General features: G+C 39.9%; 1 protein-coding gene across 1 annotated transcript in view; it reads left to right on the top strand.

Annotated features, from left to right (window-relative positions):
- Nucleotides 1-19,534, top strand: part of CDH23 (cadherin related 23) — a 1,673,137-nt gene that overhangs the window by 391,248 nt on the left and 1,262,355 nt on the right. The gene's annotated exons all lie outside the window — the stretch shown is intronic.

Here is a 19,534-nt window from a genome sequence, read left to right as displayed (position 1 = left end):
AATCTAGCCTTACTTGCGTATGTTCAAGTTTCAAGTTTATTCGTTATTTGATTTATCGCCTATCACAATTACTAAGCGATTTACATATACAAAGAATACATAATAAAACAATAACAATAATATAGTAAAAATATAAAAATCATTTAAAAACTAGACAAATTACAACAGGAAACACTGGGATAGAGGGGAAAGAAATACAATTTATAATAGGAAAGGAGGGACTGTTAAGGGTAAAATACAAAAGGAAAGGGAAAACAAAATAATTTTTGGAAATAGTATACATAGCTGACTAAAGTTCCAGTAGGAACTTATCCAACCTTGTTTTGAATCCCTGAAGAGTGCTTTCCCCTATAACAGCCTGCGGTAGAGCGTTCCTCCACCACTCTCATGGTGAAGAAGAACTTCCTTACGTTTGTACGGAATCATTTCCCTTCTAACTTTAATGAATGCCCTCTCATTCTCTTCACCTTTGAGAGGGTGAACAACCTTTCTGTCTCTACTAAGAGCTCCTTTTTCTAAGCTGTGATAGCGTTTTTATCGCATGCAGGATTTTAGCATGCGCTAAACCTGCACTACGCAGCTAGAACTGACGCCAGCTCAATGCTGGCATTAAAGTCTAGTGCATGTGGCAATTCAGCGCGCACTATACGCACGCTAAACCCAGTATCGCGGCTTGGTAATAGGAGCCCTAAGTCAATTCCCTTCAATATCTTAAATGTTTCGATCATGTCCCCTCTCAGTCTTCTCTTTTCAAGGGAGAAGAGGCCCAGTTTCTCTAGCCTCTCGTACCATTTTTGGCGCTCTTCTCTGGACTCTTTCGAGTAGTACTTTGTCCTTTTTCATGTACGGCGACCAGTGTTAGACACAGTATTCCAGGTGGGGGTATTCCTTGGCCTGGTATAACGGCATGATAACCTTTTCAGATCTGTTCGTGATCACCTTCTTAATCATTCCTAGCATTCTGTTTGCCCTTTCCGCTGCCGCGCATTGCACGGACGGTTTCATTGACTTGTCTACAAGTACTCCCAAATCTCTTTCCTGGGGGCTTTCTCCGAGTATAGTACCGGACAACCTGTATTTGTGCAAATGATTTTTGTTACCGATATGCATCACCTTGCATTTTATCCACATTGAACCTCATTTGCCATTTCACGGCCCATTCCCGAGCGTATTTAAGTCTCTTTGTAGGTCTTCGCAATCCTTTTGTGTCCTCACTACTCTGAATAACTTTGTATCATCCGCAAATTTAATCACTTCACTCGTCGTGCCAATTTCTAGGTCATTCATAAATATGTTGAAGAGCAGAGGCCCGAGCATCAAACCCTGTGGCACTCCACTTGTGACGCTTTTCCAGTCCGAGTATTGTCCATTCACCCCACTCTTTGTTTCCTATCTGCCAACCAGTTTTTAATCCACGTGAGTATATCACCCTCGATTCCGTTGCTCACAATTTTCCGAAATAGACGTTCATGCAGAACCTTGTCGAACGCCTTCTGAAAATCTAGATATACGATGTCAGCCGGGTCACCCTTGTCTATCTGTCCATTTACTCCTTCAAAGAAGTGCAGTAAGTTTGTCAAGCAAGATCTTCCTTTGCTAAAGCCGTACTGGCTGGTCCTCATCAGTTTGTGTCCTTCAAGGTGATCTATAATGCAGTCTTTTATCAGCGCCTCTACCATCTTTCCCGGTACCGAAGTCAGACTCACTGGTTTACCAGATCTCCCTTCGAACCTTTCTTGAAGATCGGCATAACATTTGCCACTTTCCTGTCTTCCAGAATCTTTCCTTATTTGATCGACAGATTTGCTATTAGTTGGAGCAATTCAGCTATAACCCCTTTCAGTTCCTTGATTACCCTCAGGTGGATGCCGCCGGTCCCGGGGATTTATCATTTTTAAGCCTATCAATCTGTCTGCATACGTCTTCTAGACTGACCATCAACACTGTCAGTTTTCCTTCTTCATTTCTCATGAATAGCCTATTGGCTTCCGGTATGTTGTGTTTATCCTCTTCGGTAAATACAGACACAAAAAATGTGTTCAGTTTATCGTGTCCTCCTTTACCACTCCCTTTATTCCATGGTCATCCAACGGCCCCACCACTTCCTTCGCAGGTCGTTTCCCCTTAATATATTGAAGGAACGGCTTGATGTTTTTTGCCTCCTTGGCTATTTTTTCCTCGTAGTCTCTTTTGGCCCCTCTTACCGTCTTATGGCACCTGCTTTGATGTTGTTTGTGCTTTTTCCAGTTTTGGTCCGTTTTTGACCCTTTCCATTCCTTAAACAAAGTCTTCTTGTCTCTGATCGCCATCTTCACCGCCACAGTGAGCCACGCCAGTTCCTTGTTCTTTTTCCTCTTGGATACTTTGTTGATACGCGGTATATATAGATTTTGTGCCTCGGTGACTGTGTCCTTAAAAAGGGGCCATGCTTGCTCTAGTGTTTTTACAGTGCTTATCCTCTCCTTAATCTTCTTCCCCACCATGAGTCTCACCCCTTCGTAATTCCCTTTTCGGAAGTTCAGTGCTGTGGCAATCGTTCTGGATCGATGTTTTGCCCCCGTGTCCAGGTTGAAGCGGATCATATTGTGATCACTTCTTCCCAGCATCCCTTCTACTTCTATACCTTACGCCGGTCCTCATAGCCAATTTAGAATTAAGTCCAGAATTACATTTCTTCTCATATTTTCCTTGACAAGTTGTTCCAGGAAGCAGTCGCCTACAGCATCCAGGAACTTGGTCTTCCTACTGCAGCCAGAGGTGCCTAGGTTTCAGTCTATCCCCAGATAATTGAGGTCACCCATGATAACTACATTGCCTCCCTTGCAGTTGCATTTAATCTCGTCTGTCATTTCTCTATCAATTTCTTCAGACTGCCCTGGGGGTCGGTAGTAGATGCTGATCTTCATTTTCATTCTTTTTGTTCCCGGAATTTTGGCCCATAGAGACTCTTATCTTATTTTTTGTTTCCGGCGTGTCCTGTCCGGTAGACTCAATTCCCTCTTTGATGTATAGGGAAATACCCCCACCTTCTTGACCTACTCTGTCTCTGCAGTATAGCTTGTATCCCGGTAGCACAGTGTCCCAGGCGTTTTCCTCGTTCCACCATGTTTCTGTGACGCTGATGATGTCAAGGTTATCTTTTTGTGCCATAGCTTCCAATTCTCCCATCATATTCCTTAGGCTCCTTGCGTTCGTGTACATGCACTTGAGTTTGAAGCCGGTTACTTTTTTGCAATTCCTTCCCTCTTGTGTCCCTTTCGATCCGTCAGGATTTCTGTCTTGCCTATGATCTGGTGAGTCTTCCCCTCTATCTTCCTGTACGGTATCCTCGGGGTATACCGGTTCCCGAACCATCGACTCTTGGTTGACTGTCGGCTTTCCCCTTTTTCCTAGTTTAAAAACTTCTCAATTTCTCTCTTAATGTTGCTTGCAACTAGCCTCATTCCGTCTCTGCTGAGGTGGAGTCCATCCTTCCTGAATAGCTTGCTCTTCCCCCAGAATGTTATCCAGTTGCGCACAAAGTGGAATCCTCCTTCCTCACACCAGTGCCTCATCCATGCATTGACTGCTTGCAGCTCCATCTGCCTCTTCTCATTTGCCTTGGGTACCGGTATGATCTCTGAGAACGCTACCCTCTGCATTCTGGTCTTCAGCTTCCCTCCTAGCATCTGGAACTGGTCCTTCAGTCCTTCCCTGCTGTAGTTCCTGTTGCTCATGTTGTTTGTCCACACGTGGATCACCACCGCTGTATCTTCCTCATCCACGCTATCGATGATCCTATTGATGCAGCTCACTATATCTTCTACCTTGGCTCCTGGCAGGCAGGTCACCAGCCAATCCTGCCTTCCTCCTGCTTTGTGGCTGTCAACTTGTCTGATGATGGAGTCCCCCACGACGATTGCTGTCCCCTCTATCTTCTCTTGCCTCTCTAGCCGCAGGTCTGTGCCCCTGGTTTGCAGGCCTTAACTGGGATGTTTAACCAAGGATATTGAATATTCCTAATTAACTCCAATGAACTATGGTTACAGATTTTCTGCTAACAGATGCTTTTTCAATGGAATGTTGTTTTCAGATACTTAGGTAGACTGGCAATGTAAAGAAGTGAGGGAGGCCTCTCTTTACCTTATGCCACCAGTGTTCGATATTATGATAGCATATGCCTGACTGTTTCCATAGCATGCCAACTAACAAAAATTAGTGCTATTAATACATCAATCAAATAAATAAATAAAAGTTCCCTATGTAGATTTTAACAGGATCAGAAAGAGTGTATCCTGTTTCTGTTAATATTTCTTACAACTTAAACTCCATCATACAATTCCAAATATTTTTTATCCTATGCTGAAAGGATTGCCTCTAAAGTAGGGGTCTCAAAGTCCCTCCTTGAGGGCCACAATCCAGTCGGGTTTTCAGGATTTCCCCAATGAATATGCATGAGATCTATGTGCATGCACTGCTTTCAATGCATATTCATTGGGGAAATCCTGAAAACTCGACTGGATTGCGGCCCTTAAGGAGGGACTTTGAGATCCCTGCTCTAAAGGGAAAATGCATTCCATTTCTCTTTTGCTGTGTAATCTATATTCAGAGTGCCATCTGATGACAACTGTGATTGCAGATTTATTTATATGTTTATTCAGGGCTTGACTAAGAAGGTAGAATTATTAAACCAAATTAGCAAATAACTAGGGTTACCATATGGCTCCAGAAAAAGGAGGATGGATTGAGACATCCGGGTTTTACTTCCATTGAGAGCTATGGAAATATGGAGGTTAGATTGAGACATCTGAGGTTTCCTTCCACTGAAAGTAATGGAAGTAAAACCTGGATGTCTCAGTCCATCTTTATTTATCTGGAGCCTTATGGTAACCCTACAACAGAAAGGCAACAGCTTTGGACTACTACAAGCCTATACCAAAGATTTGAACCATTCACCTGGTTCATGCAGCCCTGACTATTTGGACAAACGCCTTTACATTATATTTTCATTTTTGAAGGGGTGCATAACAGTGGTAGCATTGTGTACTTAAGGTGGGATTCTTTCAGCTTGCCCTGATCTTATGAGATTGATGTATTTCATTTAGCAAATCATTATGTATAGTTTGATATTGTAATATGACACAACTATCTTTTTGTATTCTAACAGAAGAGTTCTTAAAGCAGGTTAAAGTTGCTGGGTATATATGCTGGGCTCCTTTTCTCTGAGTGATACGTAATTACCCATTTTATCGGGGACAAAAGGGCCTGAAATTTCCCTTGAAGAACTTTAACGAGGCAGTGAAGATGCTTTCAAGTCAATAAAGAAGGGACTAGGAGTCTTGCTAGACTTGGCAAGCTAATTCACCAAGCCGGCCTCGACAGACCTCATTAAGTTCCCATGTATTCATTTCATGCTAATCGCTGTCAGCCCGACTGCTGTTTGATTTGCTGTAATAGAGTTTTATGGCTTTCCAATTTGCTCAAATGTGTTTGCCTGTCGCCTTGCCCTGCAGTGCTGTTGTAGCACATTAGTTAGGTGCCCGAAAGCATGCCAAGCTGACCTTCAGAATTTTTCTCTTTCAGTGCTCTTCCCTCCTCCCACTAACTCCTCTTCCACTCCCTCTGCCGGTGGTTCCCAGGCCATAGATCTTGTCTCAGAAAGCATAGGGCTGAGTTATGAGCTGCACTGTAGCTGCTCAGCCAGCACAAGAAAAGGTGGAAAAAGCAAGAGAGCAAGTCAGCAAACCTCCAGTTTCATATTTACAGCAACGAAAATATGGAAAATACATTATCTTTGAGTAGCTTTTTTTTTCTCTCTTGCTTTGACTCTCCTGATATTTGGGGGCATTTACTGGCAAACACCTGAGGGTTTTGCTCATTTGTTTCAACAACCATTCCAGTGTAGTCCAGTCATTGAAGTGACTGTCTTTGACCAAGAGCCACTGATTGAAACTCCCTTCAGAATTCCCTGTGGAGGCAATTCAACATCCCAGATGCCACAAGTTAGGTGCCTAGATACAACACACTGAGAGCTATAGTAAGGGGGGAGAATGTGGCACAGTGGTTAAAGCTACAGCCTCAACACCCTGAGGTTGTGGGTTCAAACCCAAGCTGCACCCTGGGCAAGTCACCTAATCCCTCCCATTGCCCCCAGGTACATTAGATAGATTGTGAGCCCACCAGGACAGACAGGGAAAAATGCCTGAGTACATGAATAAATTCATGTAAACCATTCAGAGCTCCCCTGGGAGAACAGTATAGAAAATTGAATAAATAAATAAATAAATTCTATAAAATCATCTGAGCACCCACATTCCATTATAGAACACTAGCATATCTATGCAGTTCCATTTAGACACTCCCACTTACATTATGTCAATAGCATGCACCTAAATCCATGATCTTCAACCTTTAATGTTTAAAAGGTTCTTATATATCGCTTCTCAAATGTATTTATTTATTTAAAACTTTTTAATACTGTTTACAAAAAACTAAATGGTTTACATCAGTGGTTCCCAAACCTGTCCTGGAGGACCCCCAGGCCAGTCGGAGTTTCAAGATAGCCCTAATGAATATGCATGGAGCAGATCTGCATTCCTGGCATCTCCATTATATGCAAATCTCTGTCATGCATATTCATTAGGGCTATCTTGAAAACCCAACTGGCCTGGGGGTCCTCTAGGACAGGTTTGGGAACCACTGGTTTACATCAATAAAAACATACATAAAATAAGAGACAAACAAAAATCTTAAAATCTGTATAATTAAACAATGTCTTCTCTTCAAATATCAGCTAATAAATCGCAAGAAAACAGTAACAGACATTGTTAAACAGTTTCTTCTCTTCAGATGCCAGCTAACAATTCACAGATATGCAGTAACAAACAACTGAGTTTTTAATTGTTTCTTAAATTGAATCAGAATGGTTTACAAATTATTCTAGAGCAGGAAAGGAACTACAAATTCTTTAGAATAAGAGAGAAGAAGGGAACAAAGGAATAGAGGAAAATAGGAGGGAGACAGGATAGGAGAAAAAAAGACCATGAGAGTGGTAGATTTTACTGATCTGCAGACTCAGCTCTCCTGGCTGAACACTAATGCAAACAGATGAGTTTTTACGAGGGTTTGAAATTTAGGGTAGTAGAGCTTGGAACAAAGTTCAAGTGGAAAGGAGTTCCAAAGTGAGGGAACAATGGCAAAAAATACGAAATGACCTTTTGTCTTGTGAACTGAAGGAACTAAAAATTGGTGGGCTGTAGTGGATCAAAGAGTGCAAGCAGGTTTATATGGAATGATAGGCTAAGTAATGGGGGAGGCCAATGTGCATTTCCTTGAAGGCTAACCTGAGAAGTTTATAGTTGATTCGTGAAGGAATCAGAAGCCAGTGAAATTCTTTTAACAGGGGTGTTACGTGATCTGAGTGGTGGGCATGGGTAAGCAATTTGATGGAAGTATTTTGTGTCGCCCGAAGTTTTTAAAGATCTACTCGTACTTGTGGTAAATCGGCATAGATTACATTACAGTAATCTAACTTGGAAGTGACTAAAGAATACAGAAGGGTTGCACAAGATGAATGATCTACATAGGAGTGAATAGATTGAATCAGCCGGAGGAAGTAGAAACAGGATTTAGTGACTTAGGAAGTTTGAGAACAAAATATAAAGGGCTGCAGCTGAGGGCCACCAAAAGATTTCAAGCCTACACATACGAGGTCTGTTCAAAAAGTTCCAGGACTGATTTTATAAAAATTTATTAAACAATCTTACAACTTATTCCATTGGGTCCCCTTCAAAGTACTCCCCTTTTCTTTTGTATACCCTTTTCCCAACATCGTTTCCACTTCTGGAAACAGTCCTTAAATGCATCTTCATGAATCACCAAAAGTTGCTGCGTCAAATTTTGCTTTATGTCTTCAATGGTGTCAAATCACTTTCCTTTCAGCATAGAAAACAAGAAGTCAATAGGGGCCAAGTCAAGAGAGTTAGGTGGCTGGGGAAGACCTTTCATTACATTTTTTGCACAAAATCCATTAATTTTGATGGCGGAGTGAGCAGGCAAGTTGTCGTGATGCAGGAACCACGACTGCTCCCTCCAAAGTTCAGGCTGCTTCCTCCTGATTCTCTCTCGGAGTCATTTCAACACTTTCAGATAGTAATTTTGGTTGACAGTTTGTCCTTGTGGCAGAAATTCATAGTGAACAATGCCACAACTGTCAAAAAACTGTTAACATCACTTTGATGTTCAACCAAACTTGCCAAGCTTTTTTTGGTCTTGGCGATGTTTTGGTTCTCCATTGAGATGATTGAGCTTTAGTTTCCACGTGATAACCGTAGACCCATGTCTCATCACCAGTTAGCATTTTATCAGGAAATGTTTCGTCTTCATTTGCCTGCTCAAGAAGATTCTGACAGATCATGACGTGGTTGTTCTTCTGGTCGTTGGTCATCAACCATGGAACAAACTTTGCTGCAACATGAGACATCCTCAACTTCTGTGGCATTAGACATCCTCAACTTCTGTGGCATGAACCAATGGAAATGTTGCATTCATCTACCATTTCTCTAACAGTTAGTCGCCGATTAGCGTGCACAAGAACCCTCACTGATCAACATGATCATCATCAGTTGACATTGATAGTCTTCCAGTTCGCGAATCGTCTTGCACTGATTCACTTTTGAAGTATGAATACCATTCAAAACACCTTCCATGATTTATGGCATGTTCCCCATAAGCCACTTTCAACATTTCATAAGTCTCTGTAGCGGTCTTACCCAATTTAAAACACAACTTCATGCTGTAGCGCTGATCATTGAGGTCACACATAATGAAAAAGTCGATCACAAAAACACACTTTCACAAAAACTGCTGTAGCTCAGAAACGAAAATAGATAGCAACAAACAGTAAAAAGGAGGTTACTCATGAGATTTCAAGCTACTCAACACCACCTAGTGCTTCTCAAAAGAACTTCCCACTGGCGTGCAATTCAAACTGTCCTGGAACTTTTTGAACAGACCTCGTACTAATTTGTAAACCACCTTGACCTACTTGTTCAGACTAAGTATTGCACATTAAAAATTAATGCTAATATTGATTTTACAACACTTCATTTAAAAATCTCACTTTATTTTGGATTGTCAGCAGTAGCAAATTTCATAAACGAGACACTTGAATAATACACATAAGAGATTGTTTGCAGTCACTATATCAAATGGGCAAGACTGAAATTAATGCATTTGCACAGTGTCGTAACTAGCATATGTGACACCCGGGGTCCATCATTTTTTGGCACCCCCCCACACATGAGTACCTAGGAAAAGGCAGCATCTTACATACTGCAGTGAGTAGTACAACATCAATGCACCCATTGTAAAACTAAACAAGCCAGACTAGTACAGATCAATCCTACACCGTCAATCCTAACAGAAAACCATGTCTTTCGAACACACAGAACACAGAAAACACCTTCGCCTAGTATGAAATGTCATCACAAACTAACCCCTCCCCCTTTTTACAAAACTGAAGTGTGGATTTTAGCCACGGTAGTAACAGCTCTGACGCTCATGGAATTCTGAGCATCAGAGCTGCTACCACCACAGCTGGCGCTAAAAAATGCTCCACAGTTTTGTAAAAGGGGATAAAATAGAAATACATAGATAAAGGTTAAATTGAACCAGCAAGAAGCTGGACTCTGCATACAATGCAACACCACAGAAACAGTGACACATGTCTCCTAAAGCAATAAATAAATAGAAAATTTTTGTTCTACCTTTGTCTTCTCTGATTTTTGCTTTCCTCATCTTCTTGTTACTCTCTTCCTTCCATCCACTGTCTGCCATCTCTCTGCCCCTATATGGCATCTTCTCTCCTTATATGACCCTTCCAGAAACTGTATGCCTCCCCCTTCCATCTCTCCTTTCACCCCCATTGGTCTGGCATCTCTCTCCTCTCCTTCCCTCTCCCACCCTCTCTTCTGCAATCCCTTTCTTCCCTCATTTTCCTTTTCAATTTATTTTCTGCATCCATCTAGATTACGTTCTTACCCTCTCATCAATTTCCTTTTTTACTGTCTACCTACAGCTCGCCACCTCTTTCCCTCAACCCTTCCAGTATCTAACTCTATCCTCTTCCCTCAATCCAGCATGTGCCTTTTTTTCTTTCTCCTCCCCACTTCCTTCCAGCTCTCTTAGCTGCCATCAGCCCTGCCTACGGCTGCGCTGGTAAAGCAAAACTGGACGGTAAAAGCAAAGAGAGACGCCGCGGGACTTTTCCACTTGCCTGCATTGCTCAAAGTTCTGCCACTCTCAATTCCGCCCCCCTCTGAATTGACTTCCTGTTTTTGAGGGGCAGGATTGAGAGCGGCAGAACTTCGAGCGATGCAGGCAAGTGGAAAAGTCCCGCAGCGTCTCTCTTTGCTTTTACCGTCCAGTTTTGCTACATAAGTCATGGTATTCTATTAGATAAGTGTACAAATGGTGCTTATATTTGCCAGCTGTGGGTGAGTTGCTACGGGACATTTGTTTCTTTTGCTCCTTTTTTCTTTTGTGTTTAAGTTGGTTGGTTACTAGAAGAATATTTTTCTGGGACTCTTGAAATAGCCTAAAGCAAAACAGGGCCACTGTTGAGTCCGGCCCTTTGAACTATTTGAAGAATTTTTGCTGTGTGCCAATTGGAGCTTTTGTGATTATTTTGTTGAAGCATTGTGCTCTGCAATATCCCTATGTTCAAGGGGACTGTGACTATTGATGCCTTTGGTGATGTGTGGAGTTTTTTAAGAGACCAGTGAAAATAAGAATGCCTACTTTGCATGACGTAGTTGTGCTGATATGGGAATATATAATCTGAGGTCTCTTTTTCTCCACATTTTTTGATGGTGCAGGATCCTTGTCAAAAGGATTTATACGGTTTAAGGGTCTTTTGAGATTGCTGATTTGTATACAGTATAGTTCTTATGAGTTGCTTAAATTTCAGTGCCAGGTTATAGAATGAGGGGGTATATGTGTAGTCATTGAAGCATATGTGTGATCCTCTGGATATGCTTACCATCCCCAGTTTCCTCACTGCCCTATTTTCTCTTCCACATGGTTTGAAAATCATAAGAATTCTGCTTTGGTATAACCGGTACTTAACCAACAAGCAGCAGTATTCAGACCACTAACCAGTTAAGTAAGCAGCCAGAATCCAGGGGAACTGCACATACCCGGATATGCAATGTTGAAGCCAAGACATGGCCCAGCATTAAATATAGTCTAACCACTTACAGATATTCTTAAGTTATAGCTCCTTCCCAGAGACTTATATAGAGCAGGTAAAAAATAGAGAAAAGACCTCAGTGTTCCCTGAGAACAAACTCCGGAAACTGCTATGACAAGTTTCCGGAGTTTGTTCTCAGGGAACACTGAGGTCTTTTCTCCGTTTTTTACCTGCTCTATATAAGTCTCTGGGAAGGGGCTATAATTTAAGAATATTTGTTGGTGGTTAGACTTTATTTTTTGATATTCTGCTTGTGTTTGAGTGTTTTTTGCCAGCATTAAATATCACAGGCTCAGGTATCCATGGCTGTCAGCAGCTTAAAAACCACTGACCACTGCAGAATATTTTCCCCATAGTGTTTAAGTGATAAACTCGCACCCACCACAGTTGTCAAGGTATTTTAAAAAATCTACCTTCTAAGCCCTACCCTGTAATGCCAAAATCTATATGTCCTCCCTTCCATTTACTCTCCTTTCCCTGTTCCATCCCTCACAAAGGCTTATAAAAGAGTCTCTGTTACCCCTATTAGTGCTGGCAACTCCTGCCTCTTTAGGTAGTAAAAAGGATTGTAAGCCCCATCTGAGGAAGAGACATACCTAGTAAACCTATATGTCAGTTGCCTTGAGCGTGGGTTTCAAAAGATGAGTCATTAAATCCAAATTTAGTCTAATTTGCTACTTACTCTCCTAGAAGCCAGGTGCTCTCTGGCTTCTGATCTCAGCATTAGCAGCTCACCCCTTCTGCCAGGTTTGATTACAGATTACAGATTTATTCACTTTGATATACCGCTAACTTACAATGCAATCTAAGTGGTTTACAATTTTAAATAAAATCACATATTGGAAAAGAACTCCATATACTAGATAGGAAAGTCCCCACCAACAGCCTATCCAAATGCACAAAAAATAAACCAAAGTTGTTGGAACATGGAAAGGCCTGCCAAAATAAATGTGCCTTAAACTGTTTCCGAAAACAAGTTAAAAAACGCTTTTCCTGCAAATAAGAGTCAGAGCATTCCAAAGAATCGGGGCTTGATAATAAAATGATTTATTACATGTACTCATTAGATGGGCAGAGCTGACTCAGGAACAGCAAGTAAATTTTGGGTACCAGATTTTAAAGCCCTACCAACATACATAGAGGTAGCAAAACTCCAGAACGCATCACTTTATAACCTAACACTGTATCCTAAAATGGATAGGCAGCCAATGATAAGAAATAAATAATGGTGTTACGTGATGGAATCTACCAACTCCTTTGAAAAATCTTAAAGTGGAATATTGTAAAGTTTGGAGCTTCCTCAAATCCCCAGAAGACAAAGCTACCAAAAGTGCATTCGTATAATCCAAACATGCTATAAACACTACATAAACCAATGTTAAAAATGCTTGCTTATCAATCAATCTTCTCACATGCTGCAACTTCATTTTTTGTAATGTTTGCAGCAAGGATGTTGAACCATGAAGAAAAGAGGACTGTGAATCCTCAATTTATTTATCTAATCTAATCTGCTATTTGTGTCGCACACTACCTGTGTAGGCTCAAGGCGACTTACAGATAATAAAAAGGGAGAACATTAGAGCAGGGCAGGGTCTTGGAGGTTGGAGGAAGAATTTAGCAGGAAAGGATCTGTCATAACAGAATAATAATAATAATAATAACTTTATTCTTCTATACCGCCACAATCTTGCGACTTCTAGGCGGTTTACATTCAAGAGAGCTGGACATTCAGCGAGTTATAATATGCAGATAGTCAGAAGAAATATAGAGTACAGAAACTTTAAGAAAGCGGAAATGTAAGCTGTACAGTTTGCTAAGCGAATATATAAAATATACAGTTTGCTAAGAAATTTCCGAGAGGACCTGTTAGGAAAAGGTCGCAAATTACAAAAAAAAATAAAATACAGTGACAATTACAATATACAGCGAAAATTTCAATATACAGCGAAATTCCAAGAGGGCCTGTTTGGAAAAGGTCACGAATTACAGAAAAATACAGTGAAAATTTCAATATACAGCGTAATTACAATATACAGCGAAAATTACAGTATACAGTTCATTAAGGATTTTCAGTGGGGACATATTAAAAGACAAGTCCCGAATTACAAAATACGATTTGGTTAGGATTTAGATGGGGCATATTTGGAATGAGAAAAGAAAAAAAAGAAAAAAGTTCTTCTTCCAACTGTTCGGTGAAGATTCTGTTTAGGTGATATATCTGTCGAATAAGGCAGTTTTTATGAGTTTTCTAAAAGCGTTGTAGGTCAGTCTAGCTTTGTTGATGTAGTTGTCTAGCCAATGTTGTTGTTTGTTTGCTTGGTACACGAAAGTTCTATCCAGAAAGGTTTTGTATTTACAATTGGTAATGCTTGGGTATGCAAAAAGAGCAGTTTCTGGTTTGTCTTATAGGGCTGTAGAATATGAAGTGAGATAGCAAATACGTAGGTGCTAGTCCCCAAACTAGTTTGAAACATATGCAGGAGAACTTGAAAATTATTCGTGCCTCGACTGACAGCCAGTGCAGTAGTTTGTAGTAGGGGGTGATATGGTCACTCTTTTTTAATCCAAATATCAAGCTGACCGCTGTGTTCTGAATAATTCTAAGTTTCCTCACTGTTTTTTTGGGTTTACCCATATAAACGATATTGCAATAGTCCAGAGTAGAAAGCACTAGTGATTGCACTAATAATCTGAACGATAATGGGTCAAAGTATTTTTTGATGGTCTTTAATTTCCATAATATCAGGAAGCATTTTTTACCACTATATTCATGTGTTCAACCATTGTCAGGTGTGTGTCCAATGTGACTCCCAATATTTTTATTGTATTAGTAATCGGGTAATCGTGGTCTTTTATATGTAACGTTGTGTTGGTAATTTTATCGGTTGGGCTTGCAAGGAAGATTTTTGTTTTTTTCTGTGTTAAGTTTCAGTTTGAAGTTGATTATCCAATGTTCTATTTCGGTCATAATGTGAGAAATGTATTTTGAGGTTTCGTTTGTTATGCTGTTCACTGGGATTAAAATGGAAATGTAATCTGCATATATGTAGTAGTTCAGGTTTAGTTTTTGTAGTAAGTGCCCTAGGGATGATATGTAAATGTTAAACAGTGTGGGTGAAAGTGGTGAGCCCTGTGGCACTCCTGAGGGGTTTCTCCAGGAGCTTGAATATGTCCCACCACTAACCACTCGGTATGATCTCTTTGTTAGGAAGCCCTGTATCCAGTTTCTTGCTTTTCCCATGATTCCTATTGCATCTAGGCAGTGTATCATTATTTCGTGATCAGCTAGATCGAAAGCACTGCTGAAGTCTAGTTGTAGGATTAGAGCACTTGTTCCTTTGCTGAATAGGCCGTATAAGTGATTTAGGATCGAGGCTAGGTCTGTCTCAGTGCTAAAGCCTTTCCTGAATCCTGATTGGTGTTCGTTTAGTATGCTGAGTTTGTCTAGATAGTTCACTAGCTCCACGTTGACCAATCCTTCAAGTATCTTGGTGAATATGGGGATGCTTGCAATGGGTCTGTAGTTGGTTTTCAAATCAAGAGAGATTTTTTGATCTTTTGGGATGGGAATGATTAGTATATGTCCCATTTCCTCGTGAAATGTTCCTTCTGTGAGAGTGGTTGTTATCCAATTGAATAGGTCCTTCTTAAAATCTAGTGTGGCTGTTTTCAGGGTCTTGGAAGGGCATACGTCTAGGAGGAAGTTTGATTTAATATATTTATTGAACAGGGTAAGAAATTGGTGCCAATAAGGAGGTTCGAAATGGTTCCAGATCATGTCTACTCTGGGTTCTTTTTCGAGGGGTCTGATTTGGAATTCGAAGTTGGGTGCGGGTGAGGGTATGGTCGCTCTTACTTCTAAGATTTTATTGTTGAAAAAAGTGACCAGGGTTTCTGCTGAGGGTATACATTCATTTTCCTGTAGTAATATTTGGGTAGTATCAGTAAGACTGTTTACCAGCTTGAAAAGTTTTTGCTATTTGTTCTGGGTGTCCCTATTTCTTGTGCGTAATGTTTTGTTCGTTTTTCTCTAATCCGATTTTTGTAGTTTTTCAATTTTTGTTTCCAATGTACTTTGTCTTCCTCTTTGTTTTTTGCAAGGTTCTTTCTAGCTTTCTCAGTTCTTGTTTTAGAGCTAGTAATTCAGAGTCAAACCATTTATTTAGTTTCCTTTCTTTCTTTTTGTATGTTTGGAATGGTGCTATTTGGTCTAACACTTCTTTGCTAAACTCTGCCCATCTAGTTGGGAAGTCCTGTATTTCCTCAATTTTGGGTTGTAGTTCGTAATGGGCCCAGAATTCTATTGGATTTATAGTTCCTCTTCTGGTGATTGTGGTTGGTTTTGGGATTTTTCTTTTGTGTTTTTGTTGGGGTGATTTTTTTTTGCCAATATATATCAAAATTAAAGATGTAGTGGTCTGACCAGATGCATTTATCCCAGGTCTTTGTGTTGTGGTGAATCTTTGGGTCGTGGATTTCTTTTTGCGAAAAGATAACTATGTCTAGTTGGTGGCCTTCTTCGTGTGTTTTCTCTGGTTTTGGTATTTTAAAACCGAGGGTTTTTAAGAAGGTGTTAATTTCTATTACGTCAGGTTTTTCCACTTGCTTCAGGTGGACGTTTACAACTCCCAGTAGTAGGTTGTACGTTCCTTTAATAATGTTAGAGTGAGGTATTTGAAGAACTCTTCTCCGGCATGAGTCCACTGTTTGGGGGGAATGTAAAATATTGTCACGGTTAGTGCCTCTTCCAGTTGGGTGTTGGTGATCTTGCAAGTTAATATTTCTAGGTCTTTAGTGTTTTTTGAGTCTATTTTGGTGTAAACAAAGGTTTCTTTTAGAATTATTGCTATGCCACCCCCTTTTTTCCAGTTTCTAGATAGAGGTATTATTTTGTAATCCTGGGGTAGTATTTCTTTCATAATCGTGTCAGTGTCTGATACCATCCATGTTTCAGTCAGCAATAGGAAGTCGGGGTTCGTTTGCTCCAGCCAGTCATGTATTATTTGTGCTTTGTTTCTTACAGAACGGGTGTTCAAGTAGTATCCCTTGAGGTTTCCGTGCTTAGTTGGGGCGGGTGTTCTAAAGCATTCTATTTTTTTCAGTTTACTTTCCTTGGGTTTGTTTCTATTGGGTTTGAAGGAGTTGCGAGTTCTATTTACCACTGGTATTTGTAAAGGGCCTAGCTTTGTATATTCATATAGAAATTGATGTGGGCCATTTGGTTTGTTTGTCTTGGTTGGTCTGTGCCAGGAAAAATGAATAGGGATTGGTTTGGGTTTTTTTTCATCGTTACACCAGCTTCTATGATATTTTAGATAAAGTATCACCAATATCAAGAGATAGTTGTTGAAGGTCGCCATTTATGGCTAGTGAGTGGCACTGCTTGGGAGTAGTGTATTCTGGTGATAGTCAGGGGTAAAGGTGCGATCAGTTATAGAAGAAGATATATAGTGCTATCAATGATATAAAAGAATATCAGCAATGACAGGTGTAATACAGTGATATCGGCTATAATAGGTTGTTCAACTTATCAGGATATTTTGGAGTCAGACAGTGCTATCAATGCAAGTAGAGTTCAGGTATCAATGAGATGGGTCTTCAGTTTCTTCTGGAATATGGTGTAGCTAGGTTCTGATGTACATGGCATTTGGAACCTAAGCCTATAATTAGATGGTTTAAAGCAGCAATTACATACTTAAATAGCATTATTTTAATTATTTACGCATATAAGTGGTCACTAAAAGGCAAATTCTATGAGGCACCTAAAGTTATGCACATAAATAAATAGGCATCCAACATTAAGCACCTAACTTAACCCCCCCCCCTTTTACAAAACCGCGCAAGAGGTTTTTAGCGGCAGCCAGCACGCTGAATGCTCTGCACTGCTCCAACACTCATAGGAATTCTATGACTGTCAGAGCAGCGCAGAGCATTCAGCACTTCGGCTGGCGCTAAAAATCTCTTGTGTGGTTTTGTAAAAGGGGGGTTAATTAGTAAATTGGCTTAAACGAGCACCTCTTTGAGTGTCCATTATAGAATAGCTTTGGCTGATTTTGTTGGCGCTAATTTTTGAGCTCCATTTACTTGAATCTAACCTTAGTGACCAACTTAATTTTACTGATGAATGTATAATTTTTTTCTGCTGGAAAATTATCTCCCCCTAAATCATGGTTCTTTCCTGAATGGATAGATGTTGCTCTTATATAAATTTAGACAAAGATCTACTATGATTTTTTTCTTTTCTTTTCCTTTTTAAGTATTTACGTGGTTGGTGTAGCCACTAATCACATAAATGCTTAAATGTTACTGATGATGGCTGCTGTCTTGGCCCATGTCTTTTGAGGAAAGTATTCAAAGTAACTTACCCAGGTAATTAAGTAGTTAGCTGGGTAAATTGTCCTCTCATTATGGGTTTCTGCTCCTTTAAAACAGGGTGAAACTAAAGGTGGATTGAGGTCAGAAAGGTAAAATACACTAAGAGATTCCATTTTGGAATCTGTGTATTCAGCACCTGCTCTGCAATGTTTGTGAGAAGTCTTCATCAGCCCTGAATTTTTAAAGGAAGACTCTGTAGAGTACAATCAGAGTTTTCCTTCTCTTTCACTTTGGTTAATGACATCATACATCTCTTCATATATTATTGCATTACGACATCGGTGAATTCTAAAGAAACAAAAGACACATTGAATTAAGACTCTTATCTGAGTCCAATACATGGATTTTATTAGACATGCTTGAAGAGGTTGTGAACATTGGTGCTATAGACTGTGTAGGTGCTGCTTTATACATTTAAAATATGTGTGTCTCACTATTATCATTTTGGTACATTTCAGAAGTATTAAAATAATGTTGTAACAGGTTGCTTAGTTTGAGAGGTCAAGCAGTTGCCTAATAAAGACACATAGGTAGTTATTAAGAAGCTCTATTCATGTTTTGAACATCTGAAAATCAGCATTTAGACATCAAATCTCAGTTTTATAAAGCCAGGATATAAAGGTTTAAAACTGTAGTATGTTCATGTTCTGGCATGATTTGGGTGCGTCTAGGAAGTGCCCAAAATATGGACATACAACTCCTGTTGCAGAAGGGGAAGAGATGTCCATGTTCAAAAAGATAGAAGCCCGTATTTAGACCAGGAAATTGGCACATTCAGGTTACAGAGAGGTGCTCCAATTAAGCAATTCTCCATTGGATTGAGTAACGGGAATATCAGTAGGTAATTTTTCTAACTCTGAGGGACTCACAATTTTAAAAAACAACAACAAAAACTACAAACAGCTACAGTGGGATTTGAACTGGTTCTCGCTGGGCTGCACAAACTGTTAGACTGTTGTTCATGGATGTCTTTGTGGCCATTTTACAATATGGCTCCACATCCCGTGTTTTGCGCTGTTCATAATTTGGGCATTCCAGTTTCTAAAATGGATGTTCCTGCTAAACATATCTACCAGTTGGATGTCTATTTCTTATGTATTGTAGCGTCGGCAGATACTGTTCTAAAATACCTGAGATTTTCATATACGATGTACAGGCTATATTATAAGCTGGACATCCTTTCTAAAATGCTCTTCATAGACATCTAAATGTCTTAATTAAAGTCCCTCAAAAGCTTCAAAAAGTTAAGAGGTGATAATGAAGTTAAGGACATTTATACCAGCTGGTGTATAATTCTGTTCCAGTGGAGCCATGACCTGTTGCTGTGAATATGAAGTAGACCTATATAGAACGTGTGTGAACTTTCAGCCCTGTGGTATTAGCATTTCATTTACACATGCTCTACATGGTCATAACTCCTTTTTATTTATAGGGACTTTTAAAGTGAATGGAAATGACAAAGAAAAACAGCTCTTATTATGTTGTAATATTGTCGCATGTATAGATGAGAAATGGATTTATCTTCCTCTCAGCTTGATTTAGTTCCCTTTCAAACATATGATTTTTTTTTCAATGAGAATTTTTCATCATCTTTTTAAATAAAAACAAGAAACTGATGATAATACTGTTCTGTGTTGGGTTTTCTCAAATGGCTTAACCAAGGATTCTCGGTTTGCTATAATGTACTAGTATTGAACATCCATAGCTCCACTTTCAGCTCACATTTCATAGTAAAATGACAGATAAAGACTTATTGTTCTCTTCAGGCTGTCTCGATTGAGATTCTTTTTCTACTACTTTGGATAGATAAGCATATAAATTCTCATTTCCTACACCAATAATGCTCACCTCATATCAGACTTCTTAACCAGTTCCTACCACAGCCCGCCACAACTGTTTCACATATGATCCTCATTCATTTCTTCAGCC

Source organism: Geotrypetes seraphini, chromosome 4 (genome assembly GCF_902459505.1).
Source record: "Geotrypetes seraphini chromosome 4, aGeoSer1.1, whole genome shotgun sequence".
NCBI classification, from domain to species: domain Eukaryota; kingdom Metazoa; phylum Chordata; class Amphibia; order Gymnophiona; family Dermophiidae; genus Geotrypetes; species Geotrypetes seraphini.
The sequence above is the reverse complement of the archived record's forward strand: the minus strand, read 5'-3'. Positions and strand labels throughout refer to the sequence as shown.